Genomic DNA, 19,105 nt, shown 5'->3' on the forward strand with positions numbered 1-19,105 from the left:
CCCGCGGCGCTGGCGTGGGAGCCTCTCTGGGGGCGCTCAGAAACCCCGAGGCTCCGGGCGGGGCTCCGCGCGCTCAGCCCGACGCGGCCCGCGGCGCGCTCACCCGAGACCCGATGTAGTGCACGGCCTCGGCGCCGCGGCTCCCGCCGCGCAGGCACCGCACCCGCAGCATCGCCGCGCGCCGTCCCGGTGCACGAGTCCAAAGTTCCGAGCGCTCGGCGCCTGCGTCCGGTCCTTCCTAGAGCGCGCACGGGCAGGCCGTCCGCGGGCGAGCGCAGCCCGCGGCCTTTTGTAGGCTCGGCCCGCCCTTGGCCGTCACCTAACACCCGGGCCGAGCGCCCATTGGCTGCGGGAGCAGGTGGCGCGGCCTTGGGTGCGGGGGGCCGGCCGGGCGGGGCCGCCCCGAATTAGGAACTGTCGCCGGCCAGCGGCGAGGGCCCCTGTGCGCTCCACTTTTCAGCCTGTGATCAACTGACGCTTCTGCTGAGCTGGGCGCGATCCGAGGGAGTAGTGTTTCATAGGGGGTGGGGTGTGTGTGTGTTGCGGGTGGTGGTGGCCGACTTAGGACGAAGCCACTGAATGCATACAAAGTTTTAAAATGTACGGCTATAAATTTAAATATACGTACAGATACACGCGCGTGCGCTGACCCCCGACCCCTCGGTGGGCAGCTAGTAAAGGTTTAGGTGGCTTCTTAGAACGACCGCACTATCGAGTTTCAGACTGGACAGGGCTCAGTCTGGAACTCACTGCCTGCTGGGCGTTCTTTGGAAAACTTGCCACGTGGAATTAACTTTGCGGACTTCTGGCTTGAGAAAATCATGCAGAGGGACAAAAGCAGACAGTTTCTTTCCTTGACAATTTAAGTTTTTTTGGTGTGTGTTTCAACTTGATTCGGATACTTTTTGTTAGTAAAGCTGTTGCCTAACAGGGCAAGTCTTGGTTGCTGCAGATTTGTGCAAAACTAGAAAGTTGGGTTTATCCTCTTTTAAGTTCCTAGCTGCCGAAAGGGCAGGGAGATTTGGGTTTGTGTACTTACAAAACATGTACCTAATCCTTTTTAACAGGTTGTGTTTGGGATTCTGGTGACTCAGATTTCTTGTCCAGGGTCCACGGTGGAAAAGTCCCAAGCAAGCAGGATGGTTTGGCAGAAAGAGTGGTGGACAAGTGGTTCCCAGGCGCATTGCCTCTGCTAGAGGTTGATTACTATGTGTCTTTCTGAGCTGCAGTCTTTCTTTATCCACAAAACCGGAACAATTGCCTAACTGTTCCTGGCCCACAAGGTTGTTGAGGGGCCCAACGCCAGAAAGTAACAGACACGAACGAACCTGGTGTTGCACTAACAGCTTTAATGAAAGCCAGGGTCTACTTTTCCCAGTTCTCACAGAAGCAAGGCCCTAGAGGTGCAGCAGTGAAATAACTAAAACACTGGGCTGCTAATGGCCGGAACCCACCCAGCACGCTGTGGGAAAAAGACGCTCCTAGCTGCTTCCATAGAAACGTACAGCCTTGGGAACCCCATCTGAGCAGTTCTCCACAGTCACTATGAATCAGAACCAACACGATAATGAATCTGATGTCGGTTTTAACAATCGGGAAGTACCCAGGTGAAGCCATTTTCCGGTTAATCAAAAGGCCCCTTGGAACAAAGGCCCTGTGGTCTACTGCTGAGGAATCAGCCTGGAAAGTCTCCGTGCTCATAGAATCATGCTGAGTTTCAACAACGCAACAGCAGGTGGTGGTGGTTTGTTGTTGTTTGTTTGTTGTTTAAACAATAGGGAAGTCCCTACATATAAAGAGTCTGCAAGCCTAGATTAAGATATTAGCTCTGCTACTAATTTACAGTGGGAGTGGAACCCAAACTTTCCTTCTCCCTAGTGAAGGCTCACATCAGATCACAAAATAGAGGGGCGTCCGTGTAGCTTCCCAACCCCTGAGAATCAAGATGACACAAAAACTTAACGATCAAGTCTGTTTTTTCAACTTGGCATCTGTCCACATCTCCTTCAGTCATAATCTCTAGAAAAATTATAAAGTCATGGGAAACAGAAAAGTTATTCCCCAGTTTGTCACCCCATAATATACGCCAAACCTAAGGTGCTATTTGCAAACACTGACTATATACTTGGAGGTCAACCGCTTAAAGGTTATCTGCCTGTATGACAAAATAATAATTTATAAATAATCAAGGGCTCATGAGGGAGAGGGGAGCGGGGAGGGAGGGGAAAAACGAGGACCTGATGCCAGGGGCTTAAGTGGAGAGTAAATGTTTTGAGAATGATGAGGGCAATGAATGTACAAATGTGCTTTACACAATTGATGTATGTATGGATTGTGATAAGAGTTGTACGAGCCCCTAATAAAATGATTTTAAAGAAAGGTTATCTGTCTGAAGATTATCAGACATCTCGATCAGGGTTGCTCATACTTTTTCAGCATGAAAGCTACTTATAAAATGGTTAAGTCAAAATGATCTACCAACTACAAAAAATGCAAAACATATTTATTACATTTATTCATAAATGCAGAGAATTCTTTATATGTACAATGTATGTTTATGTATCTTGCATAACCACATGAATCCATATTGCACAATATAAATAACTATGTACATTTTTTGTCATTACCAGTTTACTCTGAAGAATTGCACTGAATGGAATGAGCCAGGGATGCATGGTGTGGACAGTAGCTGCTGACAGCCAGCCTCAAGCACACTTCCAACTGATCATCAGTCGTGGTGGAACAGTACTTAGACTTAATGATCTTTATGTGGGAAAGGCTGACTCACATTAATAAGTAGAGCCGAATAATGCAGTCAAGGAGGTAGCACATTTTCTCAAGTTTGGGTACTTTCCCTCTGCGAGTAAGTTCCAGAATTGTTCGGGCATTCTGGACTTCAGCTGAATGTTGGCTTGTAGTGTCAATATCTCCCATTCCAAAGGAAAGTGATATGTTTTTGTCTTCTTACTTGGTCCAGCTCCCCCACTCATTTTAATACCCTTTCTTATGTTTAAGAGGAAAAAAAACAAGGTCTAAAAATTGGTGATAATTTAGCTCGTCAGTTTTGCTGCATTTAGCAGAGTTGTTTGCACATGCATTTGACACCAAAGATTGCATCTGATTGACTGCGCTGTATATCAATTAAGTGAGGGGATTGATGATAGGCTTACATCTATTTTTTTAATGCCATGTGTTCTATCCACACTACATTTGCGATCGACTAGTAGATCACTATTGACATACTGAGCACCCCTCATCTAAAGCAATCAGACCCTATAGTCTGTCCCATCCTAAGTAGAGTCCATTCACTTCTGGTAAGGATAATGGATTGTTCCCCTGAAGGCGATCCCAAAGACACCTAAGCCAACTCAAGGACGACCAAGGTTAGGCTGCCATCTTGACTCTAGAACCCCTCCCCCCATCCTGTCAAGTGTATGCCCATTGTACAACCTTTTCCAGTTACGCATGTGGTTAACCACCTGCCATTGGGTGGACTGGTGAGAGTGTGTATAAGCCTTGGTTGGTAATATATTCTCTCTCTCTACAGATCTGGCTGCTGAAGTCATGATGGTCCCACGGGAAGCATTCACAGGCTTTATCTTGTCTCTTTGATTTTACCCCTCAATTACACAACTGCCTCTTGAACTCATTTGATTGTGGGGGCTGGTATCCCATATAAAGTCATACTAGCATTTATCACGTTACAACTTAAATACAAGGGGGTACCCACACCCCTCCACCTCCAAAATGGAAAAAAGCTTGCTAGGGGTGCTTTCACAGTACACATTTTTCCTCCTAGGTGAGCATCCAGCAACTCCCTCTTGAGTTAGTGCACCCAGTGGCGTCACCTGGGAAGGTTCTCTCTGGTCACAGTGAATTTTTTCATAAACAAAGTTTTGCTCGAACCTCATTTTTTGGAATGGATGATTTAACAGAACAGTGTATGGCTGTGAAATTTTGTTTCCTGCCCTAGAAAAATGCCACAGAAACTGTTGTGATATTGAATACAGCTTACAAGGATAGTGCTATGGGAAAACCGCAAGTATGTGAGTGGTTTTTCTCATTTCAAAAGAAGTGAAATGTCAATTGGTGACAAAGTTCATTCTGGATATCTGTCAAGTTCCTGAACAGACAAAAATGTTGGCTTGTAGTGCGTTTGGAGTTTGTTCCATTAGGTCAGACTGTTAATCAAGCTTTCTATTTAGAGGTTCTGAAAAGATTGCATAACAGAGTGTGACAACAAGTCCTGATTTATGGCAGACGGGGGACTGGTTGTGCTACCACGACAATGCACCCGCTCATGCAACCATCTCAGTGTGTCAGTTTTTGGCACAAAACCCCCCCTAAAAAACCCAGCATGTCTCGCTTGCCCCACACACCTTACTCAACTTGCCTCACTGTGTGACTTCTTTTTGACTCTGCAAATGAAAGGACAGTGATTTGATGACATAGAAGAGGTGAAGGAAAAAACAAGGGAGGCACGTGCTGTAAGCCATCTAAACAGATGAGTTTGAAAATTGTTTCCAAGACTCAGATTTGACAAATGTATTAAGTGTAATAGAGAGTACTTTGAAGGCGATAAGATTGTTTTGTAACCTATTTATAGGGGTGGTTATTTTGTTGTGTTGTTGTGGTTTTTCTTCTTCTTCTCTCTTTTCCTTTTTCTCATGTCTACCCGTTTAGGAGAGGGGGGATAACCGATCCGGAGGAGAAAACGACAGGGTCAATGACTCTGGGGGACACTGGAGAGGAGAGGCAGGAGGAAGGGAGCCAACAAACCCAGTGTCAAGGGAACAAGAAGAGACCTAAAATTGATGGTGCGGAGGGCGGAGAATGCCTGATGAGGTTTGCTCAAGTGCAATATAGCCAAGAGAGAGTACTGAGAGTTGAATGAAGGTCGAACATGATAGTGGGACAGAAGGGAAGTAAAAAGAAACAGAGGAAAGAACTAGGAAGCAAAAGACATTTGTAGAGGCATAAGTTGAGGCATGCACATATGTAAACACATTAATCCAGCGGTTCTCAACCTGTGGGTCGTGACCCCTTTGGGGGGGGTCAAACAACTCTTTCACAGGGGTTTCCCCATTCATAACAGTAGCGAAATTAAAGTTAAGAGGTAGCAACAAAAATGAGGACCTATATTAAAGGGTCGTGACATTAGGAAGCTTGTGAACTGCATTAATATATAATGATAGGGATAAAGGTCATGTACATACATTTAAATATTAAGCATTAAGCTAGCAAATGGGCATTGGGTCTCTAGCTCAAGTACTCTCTCAATACAAGAACACTTTGTTCCGATAACCCGGCATTCTGTGATGTTCATCTTACAGACATGATCACTGAAGCAAATGTGGTGAAGAAAGCTGATGGTGCCCGGCTATTAAAATATATAGTGTGTGGGGTCTTAAAGGCTTGAAGGTGAACAAGCGGCCATCTAGCAGGGAAGCAGCAAAGCCCACATGGAAGACGCACACCCGCCTGTGCGATCACAGGGTGTCGACTCCTGAGGAAAGGAGACAGCCAGGGTGCAGCACAGCACCAACGGAACACACAGCATCCTTCTAGTTCTTTCATGCTTCTCTCCCCGCTTTATTGTTATCGTCCAGCGGTACAGACCTTCAGTGAGTGAGGACCTGAAGAAAAAGGCTGGCCAGTGGACTGATGATCCGAAGGCAAGTGTTATTTCCAAAGTACAGCTATATGTATAATGAGGCAAGGGTGCATAGAGCGAATAGTGTAACAATAGCATCGCGATAAGGTTGCTCTAAGCACAAACAGTCCCTGGGACCCTGCTTATCTCAACAAATGCAGCCGAGTTCTCAGTGTACTCAGGGCATCCCAGAATGTGGGAAAACATGTTGCCATCGTCCCAGCGTTCCAGGTTGTACAGTGTCCTCAAGTGCTCCAGAGAGTCACCAGTAAAATTCAGTGACTTGTGACTCTCTATAATTCCCCTTTTTTATTTTATAGCTAACGTTAAAAAGCTAAAATCAAACAAACAAAGCAGCTATCTGCCAAAGCTATGTTTTTTTTTCTTTCTAAAAAGCTGCAGGATACAGAAGTGGACCATTTGGCGACGTTGGACTTGTAAGCGTGGGATCATCCCAGCTTCTTCTGTTCTTATTGCAAACCTAGAACAATTTCACCTGGAACAATGCCAACTTCCTTATCACCTAGATTCTACGTCCTAGAACAATTCCAACTCCATATCACATTGCTCCTCACATCCTTGTCACATTTCTTATCAAATGCCTCATCAAATCCTCAAGACATTTCTTATCACATTCCCTATTGCATTTCTTCTCACGTGTCCCACTGGTTTCAGGTCAACACGGGTCTCCAGACGCAGTTGGGGATGGGCTTCATTGCGCTGTCGAAGGGCCATCAGTTTTACTGCACTCACTCCTGCACAAACTTTGCTAAAGCATTTATAAGGCAAGGGCCAAAAATTAGTAACACGATTAAAATGACGAAAGGCCCTGGAGGGCCCACAGGAGGGGTGTCAGCCACAGGGATACAGTGATTAAACCATGCTTCACACCAACCTTGTCCTTTGTCTTTCACCTAACTCCTTCCTTACTTCTGCTTGGGTCTGCCTAACAATTCCAGTTTTGTTTGCATAAAAGCAACAATCGTTCCTAGGGCTACGCATAAGCCACCTTGCTGGGCTGTAACAAGGGCAGAGGGCCCAGGGCTGAGGATGCTGTCACTCCTAGACCTACTAAAAGGGGCACGAACACAGGGACAGCTGTGCGAGATCCGGGGCTCTTAGAGATTCTACCCAAGTGTACCCCTCTTTCTGTCCCACTAAATAGGGACACCTGGGGAGCAGGGCGGATGTTACATGAACTAATACGCACAGCTCAGAGTACTTGTTTTGGTTGAAAATAGGGACCTACAGACAAGGAAGGGGTGGGTACAAAAGTACAAACAAACCAGGTGGTAGCGGAGCTTTAAATGGGGTGCAAAGTGCTGCTAAGGGCAGGAGAGCCACCCACCCAGCCCAGGTCTCTAGAATTAACTTAGTTAGGGTCTCTTTTAGGATCCGATTCATCCTTTCAATCTGCCCTGATAGCCACTGCGTAATTTCCAATTTGTGCCTAAAATTTTCCTTAATGTTTGTATGTATAGTTTTAGCAACCAATCCGGGTCTATTGTCTGACCCAATGCTGTCAGGCACCGCTCACCTAGGAACTATTTCATTTAATAACTTTTTACCTACTACCTGAGCAGTTTCTTTCTTGGTGGGGAATGCTTCTACTTAACCTGAAAAGGTGTTTACAAAAACTAATAAACACCTATAATTCCATTGCCCTTATTTAATCTCTGTAAAATCTACTTCCCAGTGCTTTCCTATCTCGCATCCTCGTACCCTGGTCTCAAAAGGGTGTGGAGCGCTGGCAGGTCGAACCTTGACTTGCAGGCAACTCTGGCAGGCAGTAACCCCTTCTTCCGCATGTTTGGCGAGCCGGGGGCCCAAGTAATCTAATTGGACTAGTCCTGCCAGTTTGCTAGAGCCTAGATGCGTACAGGCAGTGTCCGTGTGCAGCTGCTTCACAAGGCTCTTCCCTGCCAACAAGGAGCCAGTACCAGGTCCATTCTTAAAGAGGTGGCTGAAGCGGCTTCATCTGCCTTTTGGTTCCCTACGCCACTGGGTCTGTTACTTTTTGATGGCCAGGACAATGCATAACTGTCAGGGTTAACCAGCCCCTCACACATCATCATAGGTCCGGTAGGCACAATTGTACAGCGATAATAGTAAAGATCATAGTAAAGTCATAAAGAGCGTGAGCGATAGAAGAGAGATTGAAAAATGGAGTCAGACACAGTTCATGGTAGAAATGCTCACCTCAGTCTCACTTGGTATTCCATGTGGAGAGCGAGAGGGGGGAAGCAGGACAAGGGGAAAGGAAACAGGGGAGTGAAGATGGGAGAGGAAAGGGCCATAGGGGAGTGGAGAAAGGCCAAGAGGTCAAGAGGCCCGAGAGAGCTATTTATTGCTAACCCAGGCCTATATACCTTTGTGTGGGGGGGGGGGATGCAAGCCCACTAATCACAGGTAGACACACGTCACAGAAAGGGGTTGTACCACAGGAAGGGGTTGTACTATAGGTAATACAGCCATGAGAGGGGGACAATCTAGGGATATACACATAATAGGAAGAGGAGGGATTGGGGGGCTCACATGTGACAAGAAGGGCAGATCCTAGGTTCAGGATGGCACCTAACTTTGGATGTCACTGAGCCGATTTGACCTGTTCTCTGGCCCACCATAGAAACCATTATCAGTAGGGTGTAAACTCATCTACAGGAACCAAGCTAATGGTTGCAAGTCTTTAGGGAGAAGTAGCCCATTGTCCTTTAACAGCAGGGAGCAGGCCTATCAGTGTTGGGCCCAGACAGTAGTCTGGCAACTGACTGCCTTCAGGGAGGATGTCTCTAAGCATCTGACCTCCCACCATATGTTTGTTGGCCAAAAGCCCCAAATGTTTGACATGTCTTTGGGGGAGACAAAGCTGGGGGAAAGTCTCTTTAAAATCCCACAATTCCCCCTTTTGTTTTATATATAAAATTCAAAAGAGCCACATGGGCATTTTCTATACATTAAAAGCCGTCAAGGCAAAACTTCATGAACCAATTAATATATCCAAAAATTCAGGCTTATGGTAAACATTTTGATTCCAGGCACTGGGGGATAAAGTCCTCCTAAACCTATCTGCTATTGGAGGAAGATATGAAAGGGATTGGATGCCACGGCAGAAAGAAATAGAGCCGATAGGAATGTCTGCTTCTATAGGGAGACACAATCAAGCATTTGCTCCCTTTGAGGCAGCACAGGTTAAGGGGAGAAACTGTAAATGATAGATTACCGCAGGAAAATGTACTTGGACTACATCTCCAACTACCAGAGTGGCGGTCTTCCTACCACTCAGGGATTAAGTCCCAGTTCTGTTCCCCTTAGTGCTAGTAGCCCACATTTCCCCCTTCTGCATTACGTTTAAAATTTAATAGTGTCATGGAGGCAACTTGGTCTCTCTTCACATCTCTTAGCTTCCTACAGAAGTGACACGAGACTGCGGGCATCAGAATTATGATGAACAACACAGTCAGACTGGAACTTCAACTATGTGACATGCTTTTAACCCAAGCACGTGGGAACCAGTCTTTTTCTGTCTTCCACCGTTTGTTTAATCACCTCAGCTAGGGGAATGCCTTAAATCCACCCTTGAATGTATAGAAAATATCCTATTTTAGCTGGATCACATCTAAAGAAATGTTTCCTTTAAACCCTTGCAAATGTTTCCTAATCCAATCCCAATCATGCAATGTCTTATTATATGGTAAAGAGTTATACAAAAATCAGTTATATTCTATTCACATTATAGTATTAATTGAGAAGTCCAAAATCTTAATCTTTCAGCAAAACAACAGTCTGTAGTAATAGTCCAGTCACTATTGTATCAAATGTTCAGTTTTGATAGAGTCCCAGAGGGTCCCTTAGACAGCATCAGCAATGGAAGAAATATCTCAGCAGTCAGCTATCGCCATTCTAAGGAATCTGCAAGGTCTTCTTGACATTTTGGATAAACTCAGTAGCAGGATGGGGTCAGGTCACGCATCAGCTTCCCTCATTTCTTCTGGGCCTTGCTGGCAGGAAACAAATCCACCTATCTCCTTTGCCTGTGAAACCATAAAACATAAACAAACCCCTCTCTTCTGGGTGTCAGCAACCTGGAAAAATAATTATGACTTTGTGGTTTCTTCATCTCCTTTTTGCTCATCTTTTTTCCAAACGTGGTTGCGTCCTCCTAAGGGAAGTCTATAAGGTTACTCTGCAATAACATAAATGCACAGCCCTTTCTCCAGGTGACAAATGGACCTGGATCCCAAACGCAGTTTCCATCTTCCTGGGACTCCTTAGGATCAGCTTTTTCTGTAGAAGCAGAAATGTGTTTATCAGTCCTCACTTTCTTACAAGCTTTTAGTAAGAAGAACATTTTTTGGTTACAGTGACTAAATAAACTTTGTCATACATATGATTCCTCTTCTCCCCCTTCTGTTTTGACAATTCAGCTTTCAAAGCACTGCTAGCAATCTCCATTAACTCCCTAGGTTTTGACCCAGTGTAACTACTAGTTAGATGACCTTCATTGTATGTAAATGTTGGCAGCCAGCTCTCAGAGGATCCAAAGAGCTGACTAATTGGGAGAACTTCTTACCATACTTTGAAAGACTGAAAAATTGTTTAATAAATTTGTCTAGCTGTTCTTGAAGTAACTTACCAAACAGACATTATTTTCTCCAAGTTTACCAATAAGGTTACAGGTTCAATAAAGCAGTATTGCTGCTTAGGCTTCCCACACTGTAGGATTTTACAGTCTTGTGATAGTCTGATTTGCTTAACTTTTCTCATTCCTTTCAAGCTGGATTTAGAGGAAGTTACTGCCCCGTCTTAGGCCCACATGGATGTCTTAAGGAAATGACCCCATATTCGGAGCTTAAAAACCTTTCCCCTCCAATTTCTAATTCCACGTGGGGGTGCTGTTATTTTCCCCACAACAGCATTCCAAAAGACCCCTTCATATATAGGGTGGTCAGACTTCGCAAGTAGTTTTTCCTGAGAGGTATTACTTTTAACTCTAGAAATGCAAGGAAACAAAAATTGGCTAAAGTGATCTTCTTTCTTTATAAATCATGGTATATCAGAATTTATCACTGTCTCAATTTCTCCTTCATAATCCTGGTCAATGATTCCAGCAACAACGTGAACCCCTTGAGCATTTAGGTTGGACTTTCCTAATAAACATCCCATAGTTCTTTTAGGTAGCGGATCCCAATTACTGCTCTCAATAATTTCTGATTTAATCACAGCTTTGGGCTTTTCCTCACAATTCTGATCAACTCCAGCATCAATTTTAATTCTGTGAGTACTAAGGTTAGCTCTTTCTGATAAAAACTGTATTACTCTTTCAATAAGAGGTTCTTGCTTTTCAGAATCAACAGGCTGCTGTGAGGGCTTCTGAGCCTTTTCTTGGTTAGTGGAACTTATTGTGGTGAGATCAGAGGCTGGGGTTTTGCAAGTCTGGCTAGGTCTGGTTTCCTGCTGTAAGACTGGGTGATGCCTGCAGTTTCTAAGATCTTTGCTCTGGCAGGAAGGCACCTTGCCGCCCACGCTCTGCTGGGCGGGGTGTGCATCAAGTTCCTTCCTCTATTTTCCCACTGGGAAGCTTTGGCTAAAGGCAATCCTTCACTGTGAGTCTTGAGTGACATTGACTCGCCCAATGGCTTCCCTTCCTGCAGCATGGGCAAAGTTCAGGGTCTTTTCAACCCGACCTCTGATGCAGGTTGCAGCTTGCTCTCTGTGGCCAGGCTGATTGGCCTTCGCTGCCTACACTCTCTTTGAAGATGACTTGTCTTCCCACAGCTGAAGCACTTTCTTCTGGGTCTGGTGGAAGTTGCCAAGGCAGCTGCCACGAGGTTGGCCTTGTATTCCTCTGTCTCTACATCCCTGCATATTCTGATAACAGTGTGCCCAGTTCCCTGTAGGGGCGCAAGGCATGTTCACAGTGTTTATCAGAGAAATCATAAGGTAGCTTATGCAGTAGGCCTCTTACTGCCTGGACATTTTTTACACACTTGGAAATAGAGTCTTCCAGTCGGGACACAAAGTCAGCATAGGATTCGTCATTCCGCTGTCTTATAGCCATGTAACTCGGCTTTCTCTCTTCTGATGGAATTCCCTTTTCTCAGGTCCTTAGGCAGACCTCACCTATCTGTGCTATTGTCTGTTCAGTAAACTGTAGTTGGGAGTCAACTGTGATATAATTCTCATCCCCTAGCAGCTGACGAACCCCTATATCTATGCCCTCTTCTGCATTTTTGCATGCTTGTGCAAGGGCTGCTTCATCCCACAGCATTTGATATTGCAAAGATTCTGAAGAGTCAAGACAAATTTTTGCCACAACTTAAGTCTGTAGGGGTCCAGCTCTCAGACTCTGCTGAAGCCCTTGTCATGCTAATTACATAATGTGAGTCTGGGCCATAACTAGATACTACTTGTTTGAGATCTTTCAATGGCTTAAAGGGAAAGGCAGTATGTCGCTGTTCTTGATTCCCTTCGGGTGCTGCTCGTCAGGCTCCCTGTCTGTAATTCGAATGGGATAAGCCATTCTGAATTCTAAATCTGCTTCTTGAGGCATGCTCTTCTCCACCCGAGAGCACAGGTGCCTTCCCACTCCTGGACTCTTTGCTTCTCCCTTCCAGAGCCTCACCTTCTATGTTAAACCTCTGCATTTGCATTTCCTTGGATCTATTCTCTTCTCCTCCAGCACTGGCTTGCTTGGTAGCATTGTGATTTCTTATGCTATACTCTGGAGGGGCAGATGCTTCTACTCTGCTATCTCCTTCTGATTCAGACCTCATTTTCTCAGCTATGCCTACCGTAAAATCTTCTCATCTGCCCGACTCTTATCCTGCTTGTTTCTCACCTGATTTAAACTTGCATAGCTTAGAGGGTTCCCACTGCTCTGCTTAGAGGGTTCCCACTGCTCTGCTTAGAGGGTTCCCACTGCTCTGCTTAGAGGGTTCCCACTGCTCTGCTGGTCTTGTTCCTTTGCTCTTTCACCCTGAAGGGACTCCAACACTGCTTTAATCTGCACCCGAAGTGCCCAGGTCTCCCTGTGAGGCCTTCTTAAATTAATGGCTACCTTAGCCCAGATCTCCTTATCAAAAGTTCCTGACTCTGGGAAAGAAGAATTAAATTTCTTTACCACCTGAAGAAACTCTTTCAGTCTCTTATTTGTTACCACTACATTTTGCTTCTGCAAGTAGTGGCAAAGAGTGATACCGTACTCTGTAGCCTTGCTCTTTGCCTGACCCATATCTCACTCAGACTAATAAAAACACACTTAAAAGCTGGCCCCAGCACCATAAATTAAGTGGGTTCCTGCCCCTCCCCCCAAAAGAATTTGTTCCAAAGGACGACATTGACTCTGCAGCTCCGGGAGATGGACATATCTGATCAGAGCACACGGGAGAAGATGAAGGGGCAGGAGGAGAGAGTGGAGCACAGCCTGGCCCACCAGGCCGTGATGATGATGTTCCTGAGTAGAGCAGCCAGTCCACAAAGAAATCAACATGGCTGACCCTACTATGAGACATGATGCCCCTCAGTGACTAAGGGTGATACACGGGACAGCACCGGAGACACAGTGTGGGAATTGCACCTGACCTGATCCCACCACACGGAGGCAAAGCACTGGGGGAGTGCAACGGAACAGCAAGGGAATGGAGTGGCAAGGTCCCCAGGGAATGCTGAAAGTGGACTTTGGGGCCAGGGCGTGGTGCCCCAACAGACTGGACTGGAAAACGCTCCTAAGGGCCAGCAAACGATCCCTGAACTAACTACAAGCTTTTCTCTTGTGAACTGTTTTGTTCTGTTCTTTTTCAGTGGTTTGTTTTTGTTGTTTTGTTGTCTGGTTGTATACTGTTGCTTTGTTTTCCTCTGTCTTGTTTTCGTGCATGTTAGTGACTCCACAGGTCTGTCTGAATAGGACAGGCTGGATGAACTATCTGGAGGAAAAACAACGGGACCGACAGTTCCGGGGGGACTTGGGGTGGGGGGGTAAGGAAGTGGTGTTAACAAATCCAGGGACAAGGGAAAAACATGGGACCCCAAATGGTAGAGAAGGGGGAGTGGCAGGCCTGGTGGGAAATGATCAAGGGTAAGGTTGCTTAGAGAAGAGGTATACTCTAGCCCAGGTGGCGACGAAGCATGGTAGTAGGGCAGGAGGAAGGTCAAGGGAGATGGAGGAAAGAGCTAGGAGTCAAAGGGCATTCATGGAGGTCTAGACAAAGACATGTACATGCAAATATATATAGGAAGATGGGGAAATAGATCTATGTGTCTATATTTATAGGTCAAGTATTAAGGTGGCGGAAGGACCTTGGGCCTCTACTCAAACACTCCCTCAATGCATGAATACCTTCTTTTATTAAATTGGAACTCTATGATGCTCACTCTCCCAACACAACGGCTGGAGCCAAATTGGGTGAACAAGTAAATGTGGTGAAGAAAGCTGATGGTGCCCGGCTATCAAAAGAGATAGTGACTGGGGTCTTAAAGGCTTGAAGATAAACAAACAACCTTCTAGCTCAGAAGCAACAAAGTCCACATGGAAGAACACACCAGCCTGTGTGATCGAGTGGTCCCAAAGGGATCAGTTACCAGGCATCAAAGAACAAAAAATCATATCATTGACTGCACACCTCCATGATAGGATCGCTGTAGACAAATGGGTGCATAAGCAAATGTGGTGAAGAAAGCTGATGGTGCCCGGCTATCAAAAGAGATAGTGTCTGGGGTCTTAAAGGCTTGAAGGTGAACAAGCGGCCATCTAGCGCAGAAGCAAAAAGGCCCACATGGAAGAAGCACACTGGCCAGTGCGATCATGAGGTGCCAAGGGACCAGGTATAAGGCATCATGCAAAAAAACAAACAACGATATAAGTGTGTGTATGTATGTGTATATATGTGTATATGTATATGTATATATATATATATGCCATATTAAATGAAGGGGGAAGTGCAGAGAGGAGACCCAAGGCCCAAGTGTCGGCCAATGGAGATCCCCTTATAGAGGCGTTTAGGAGAGGAGATGGGTTAATTAGGGTGCGAGGTAGTACCGATGAAGAACACAGCTTTCCCCCAGATCCTGGATGCTTCCTCCCCCCAACTACCATGATCCGAATTCTACCTTGTAGGCCTGGATAGGACAGAGGCTGTACACTGGTACATATGAGGGCTGGAGGTACAGGGAATCCAGGGTGGATGATACCTTCAGGACCAAGGGTGTGAGGGACGATGCTGGGAGAGTGGAGGGTGAGTGGGTTGGAAAGGGGGAACTGATTACAAGGATCCACATGTGACCTCTTCCCTGGGAGAGGGACAGCAGAGAAGGGGGGAAGGGAGACTCCGGATAGGGCAAGATATGACAAAATAACGATGTATAAATTACCAAGGGCACATGAGGGAGGGGGGAAAGGGGAGGGAGGGGAAAAAAAAAAAGAGGACCTGATGCAAGGCGCTTAAGTGGAGAGCAAATGCCTTGAGAATGATTGGGGCAGGGAATGTATGGATGTGCTTTATACAATTGATGTATGTATATGTATGAACTGTGATAAGAATTGTATGAGCCCCTAATAAATTGTTAAAATTAAAAAAAAACACTTAAAAAATAAACTCAAAATTTTTCCCCTTGATTCACCCTCTCTGTCTGATGAGGCCGGACAATTGTTACAGGGGATATAACTCAAAAGAGTTCTTTTCCTACAAGGGCCAACACACAATGGGCACCATTTGTTAGGGTTAACCAGCCCCTAACACATCATCATGGGTCCGGTAGGCACAATTGTAAAGTGATAATAGTAAAGATTATAGTAAAGTCATAAAGAGCGTGAGCGATAGAAGAGAGATTGAATAATGGAGTCAGACACAGTTCATGGTAGAAATGCTCACCTCAGCCTCACTTGGTGGTCCACGTGGAGAGAGGGGGGAAGGAGGACAAGGGGAAAGGGAAACAGGGGAGTGAAGACAGGAGAGGAGAGGGGGGTGGGGGAGAGAAGAGAGGCGAAGAGGAGAGAGCCTGAGAAAGCTCTTTATTGCTAACCCAGACCTATATACCTTTGGGGGGGCATGCAATCCCCCTAATCGCAGGTAGACATACATAACAGGAAGGGGTTGCACTATAGGTAATTCAGCCATGAGAGGGGGACAATCTAGGGATATACACATAATAGGAAGAGGAGGGATTGGGGGCTCACATGTGACAAGAAGGGCAGATCCTAGGTTCAGGATGGCACCTAACTTTGGATGTCACTGAGCTGATTTGACCTGTTCTCTGGTCCACCATAGAAACCATTCTTAGTAGGGTGTAAACCCACAGACAGGAACCAAGCTAATGGTTGCAAGCCTTTAGGGAGAAGTAGCCCATTGTCCTTAACAGCAAGGGGCAGGCTTATCAGTGTTGGGCCCAGACAGTAGTCTGGCAACTGACTGCCTTCAGGGAGGATGTTTCTAAGCATCTGACCTCCCACCATATGTTGGCAAAGAGCCCCCAATGTTTGATATGTCTTTGGGGGAGACAAAGCTGGGAAAAGTCTCTTTATAATCCCATACATAACAGATACTTTACTAAGTGTCCAGACAGCTTCTAACAGCTGCAAAATTTCTTTTTTATTTTAAATTTCAGTCCCTTCTGAGGTCTGCAAACTCTTTTTTTCATCTTTACGGAGGACAGGGTGCTGATGGATTGCCGCTGGGCTTGCTCCTGGTTCTAGCTGAACCCCAACTGGAGACACATGGGCTGCAAGTCCAGAGGGGCTATCTTCTCCAAACTCCCTGGACTTCAGTCAATAGTCTTCCCTCATGTGCTCGAGAGGAAGGCTCGGTGACTGTCCAAAGATAACTGACATTCATGGGAAGAGTCATAGAAACTCGCCAGGGGGGTTCTTCAGGCCCGCCCAATGTTATTTGGGTACGGTCGGGTTGAAAGCTGATACCCACTTAAGTTTGTGTAGAAAGTCTCTTCCTAGAAGAGGGTGGGACAGTCTGGATGAGGTGGAAAGAATGTCCAACCTCACCTTTTCCCAGGTGTATTTTCCTCCCTGTAGTCCATTAGACAGTTTCTCTTTTTCTTTCTTTCTTTCTTTCTTTCTTTCTTTCTTTCTTTCTTTCTTTCTCTCTCTCTCTCTCTCTCTCTCTCTCTCTCTCTCTCTCTCTCTCTCTTTTTCGCTGATAGAAAACTGTTTAAAAGGAGATAGTTTCTAATTTGCCTGTTCCTCCTAGAATGGTAGTCTTCTTTAAAAAAAAAATTCGAGTGGGGGCTCATACCAACTCTAATCACAATCCATACATCCATCCTTTGTGTCAAGCACATTTGTACATCTGTTGCCATCATCATTCTCAGAACATTTTCTTTCTACTTGAGCCCTTGGTATCAGCTCCTCATTTTTTTCTCTTCCTTCCCACCCCGCCCTTCATGAACCCTTGATAATTTATAAATTATTATTATTTTGTCATGTCTTACACTGTCTGATATCTCCCTTTACACACTTTTCTGCTGTCCATCCCCCAGGGAGGAGGTTATATGTAGATCCTTATAATTGGTTCTCCCTTTCTAGCCCACCTTCCCTAGACACTCCTGGTATGCCCACTCTCACCACTGGTCCTGAAGAGTTCATCTGTCTTAAATTCCCTATTTCCAGTTCCTATGTGTACCAGTGCACATCCTCAGGTCTAGCCAGATTTGTAAGGTAGAATTGGGATCATAATAGTGGAGGGGGTGAGGAGGAAGCATTAAAGAACTAGAGGAAAGTTGTATTTTTCATTGGTGCTACATTACACCCTGACTGGCTCGTCTCCTCCCCGTGACCCTTCTGCAAGGGAATGACCAGTTGCCTATAGATGGGCTTTGGGTCCCTACTCTGCACCCCCCCTCATTCACAATATGATGTTTTGTTCTTTGATGTCCGATACCTGATACCTTCGACACCTCGTGATCACCCAGGCTGGTGTACTTCTTCCATGAGGGCTTTGTTGCTTCTCAGTTAGATGGCCACTTGTCTATCTTCAAGCCTTTAAGACCCCAGATGCTATATTGTTTCATAGCTGGGTAGCATCAGCTTTCTTCACCACAGTTGCTTATGCACCCACTTTGTCTTCAGTGATCGTGTTGGGAAAGTGAGCATCATAGAATGCCAATTTAATAGAACAAAGTATTCTTGCATTGAGGGAGTACTTGAGTGGAGACCCAAAGTCCATCTGCTACCTTAATACTAAACCTATAAATATACGCACCTTGATCTATTTCCCCATCATCGTATATAAATATAGTTACAAATGTGCATGCCTGTATTTAGACCTCTATAAATACCCTTTGCCTCCTAGTTTTTTCCTCTCTTTCCTTTGACTTTCCTATTGTCTCACTATCATGCTCAGCCTTCATTTGGGTTTCAGTAATTCCTTTTGGTTGCATTGCCCTTGATCAAGCCCTACCAGGCCTCTTACAACCTCCTCGCCACTGATTTTGGATCACTTGTTGTTCCCTTGTCCCTGGTTTGTTAACAGAGTGGTAGTCTTCTTTTGGCTGATGGGGCCTGCTGCTTCCTTGAGGACCAAGTGGGTTGCCCCTGTGTCTACAAGGAACGTGACAGGTCTGTTTCCCACTTTCAGGGCTATCATGGGCTTCAGGGGGATAGTGATGCTCTGACCGCCTCATTCCAATTCTAAGACTGGAGTGGGTGGAGTCTCCGCCCGGAGGTCGTTTGGGGCATTTAGACTTCCGATATCCATCTTGTTTGCAATAGGCACATTGGTTCTTGCCTAGTGGTTTGCTCATATTCTCTCTGTTCTGCCTGCCTGGCCCCGGATGGGGTTCTGGTTTCCCTGCGGTCATGGTGAGGATTCTGGCCATTGCTTTGGCTTGTTTCTCTTCTGGTGGGTTTCTATTATTATAGTCTTTTCTGCTATTTCTAATAATTCACTAATATGTCCCCCTACAAACCCTTATAGCTTCTCTAACTTTTTCTGATGCGGCTTGGGCCACAAAAGCTACATTAATGGCCTTGTGATTATCTGGGGCCTCCGGGTCTACTGGGGTATAGCCATTAGGCATCCAACAATCTCTCTAAATAAGCTGCTGGACTGTCATCCTTGCTCTGAATTATACTAGTTACTTTGGACACAGTAATGGGACAGTGTGCTGCCTTCTGGAACCACTCATCAGAGTCCGGCGGCAGGTGACAAGGCGTTCCCTACCTTCCTTCAGGGCGGTTTGGGTCCCAATCCAGGCAGTGCAAGGGGAAAGCATATTCCAACTCCTGGGGGTCAGTCTCATGTCACACGCTTGCTCCCAGGACCTGTTTCTGACTGTCCCTGTGAGCGCACCTCAGCTGTGAAGATGGTCTGAAGTAGCTGTTGACAATCATCCCATGTTGTCCAAGAGGGTTTTGACTCCACAATATCAATATGCAAGGGGATGTAGTTGAGTTGGTCTGAATGTCTGGCTTTTCCACGTATCCGACCTAAAATAAGAGCTATGACA

The 19,105-nt window shown here is 45.7% G+C and overlaps 1 long non-coding RNA gene across 6 annotated transcripts in view; it reads right to left on the minus strand.

Moving 5' to 3' along the window:
• Nucleotides 1–2,530: 2,530 nt before the first annotated feature.
• The window catches only part of LOC142426375 (uncharacterized), a 56,212-nt gene continuing 39,637 nt past the window's right edge, over nt 2,531–19,105 (minus strand). For all 6 annotated transcript variants that reach the window (XR_012779745.1, XR_012779748.1, XR_012779746.1 and 3 more), the window contains 2 exons: nt 18,820–19,097; nt 2,531–9,937 (listed from right to left, as the gene is read on the minus strand). This is a non-coding gene — a long non-coding RNA (uncharacterized LOC142426375). The remainder of the gene's footprint in view (nt 9,938–18,819; nt 19,098–19,105) is intronic.

The sequence above is a fragment of the Tenrec ecaudatus genome, chromosome 14, assembly GCF_050624435.1.
Source record: "Tenrec ecaudatus isolate mTenEca1 chromosome 14, mTenEca1.hap1, whole genome shotgun sequence".
Lineage (NCBI taxonomy): Eukaryota > Metazoa > Chordata > Mammalia > Afrosoricida > Tenrecidae > Tenrec > Tenrec ecaudatus.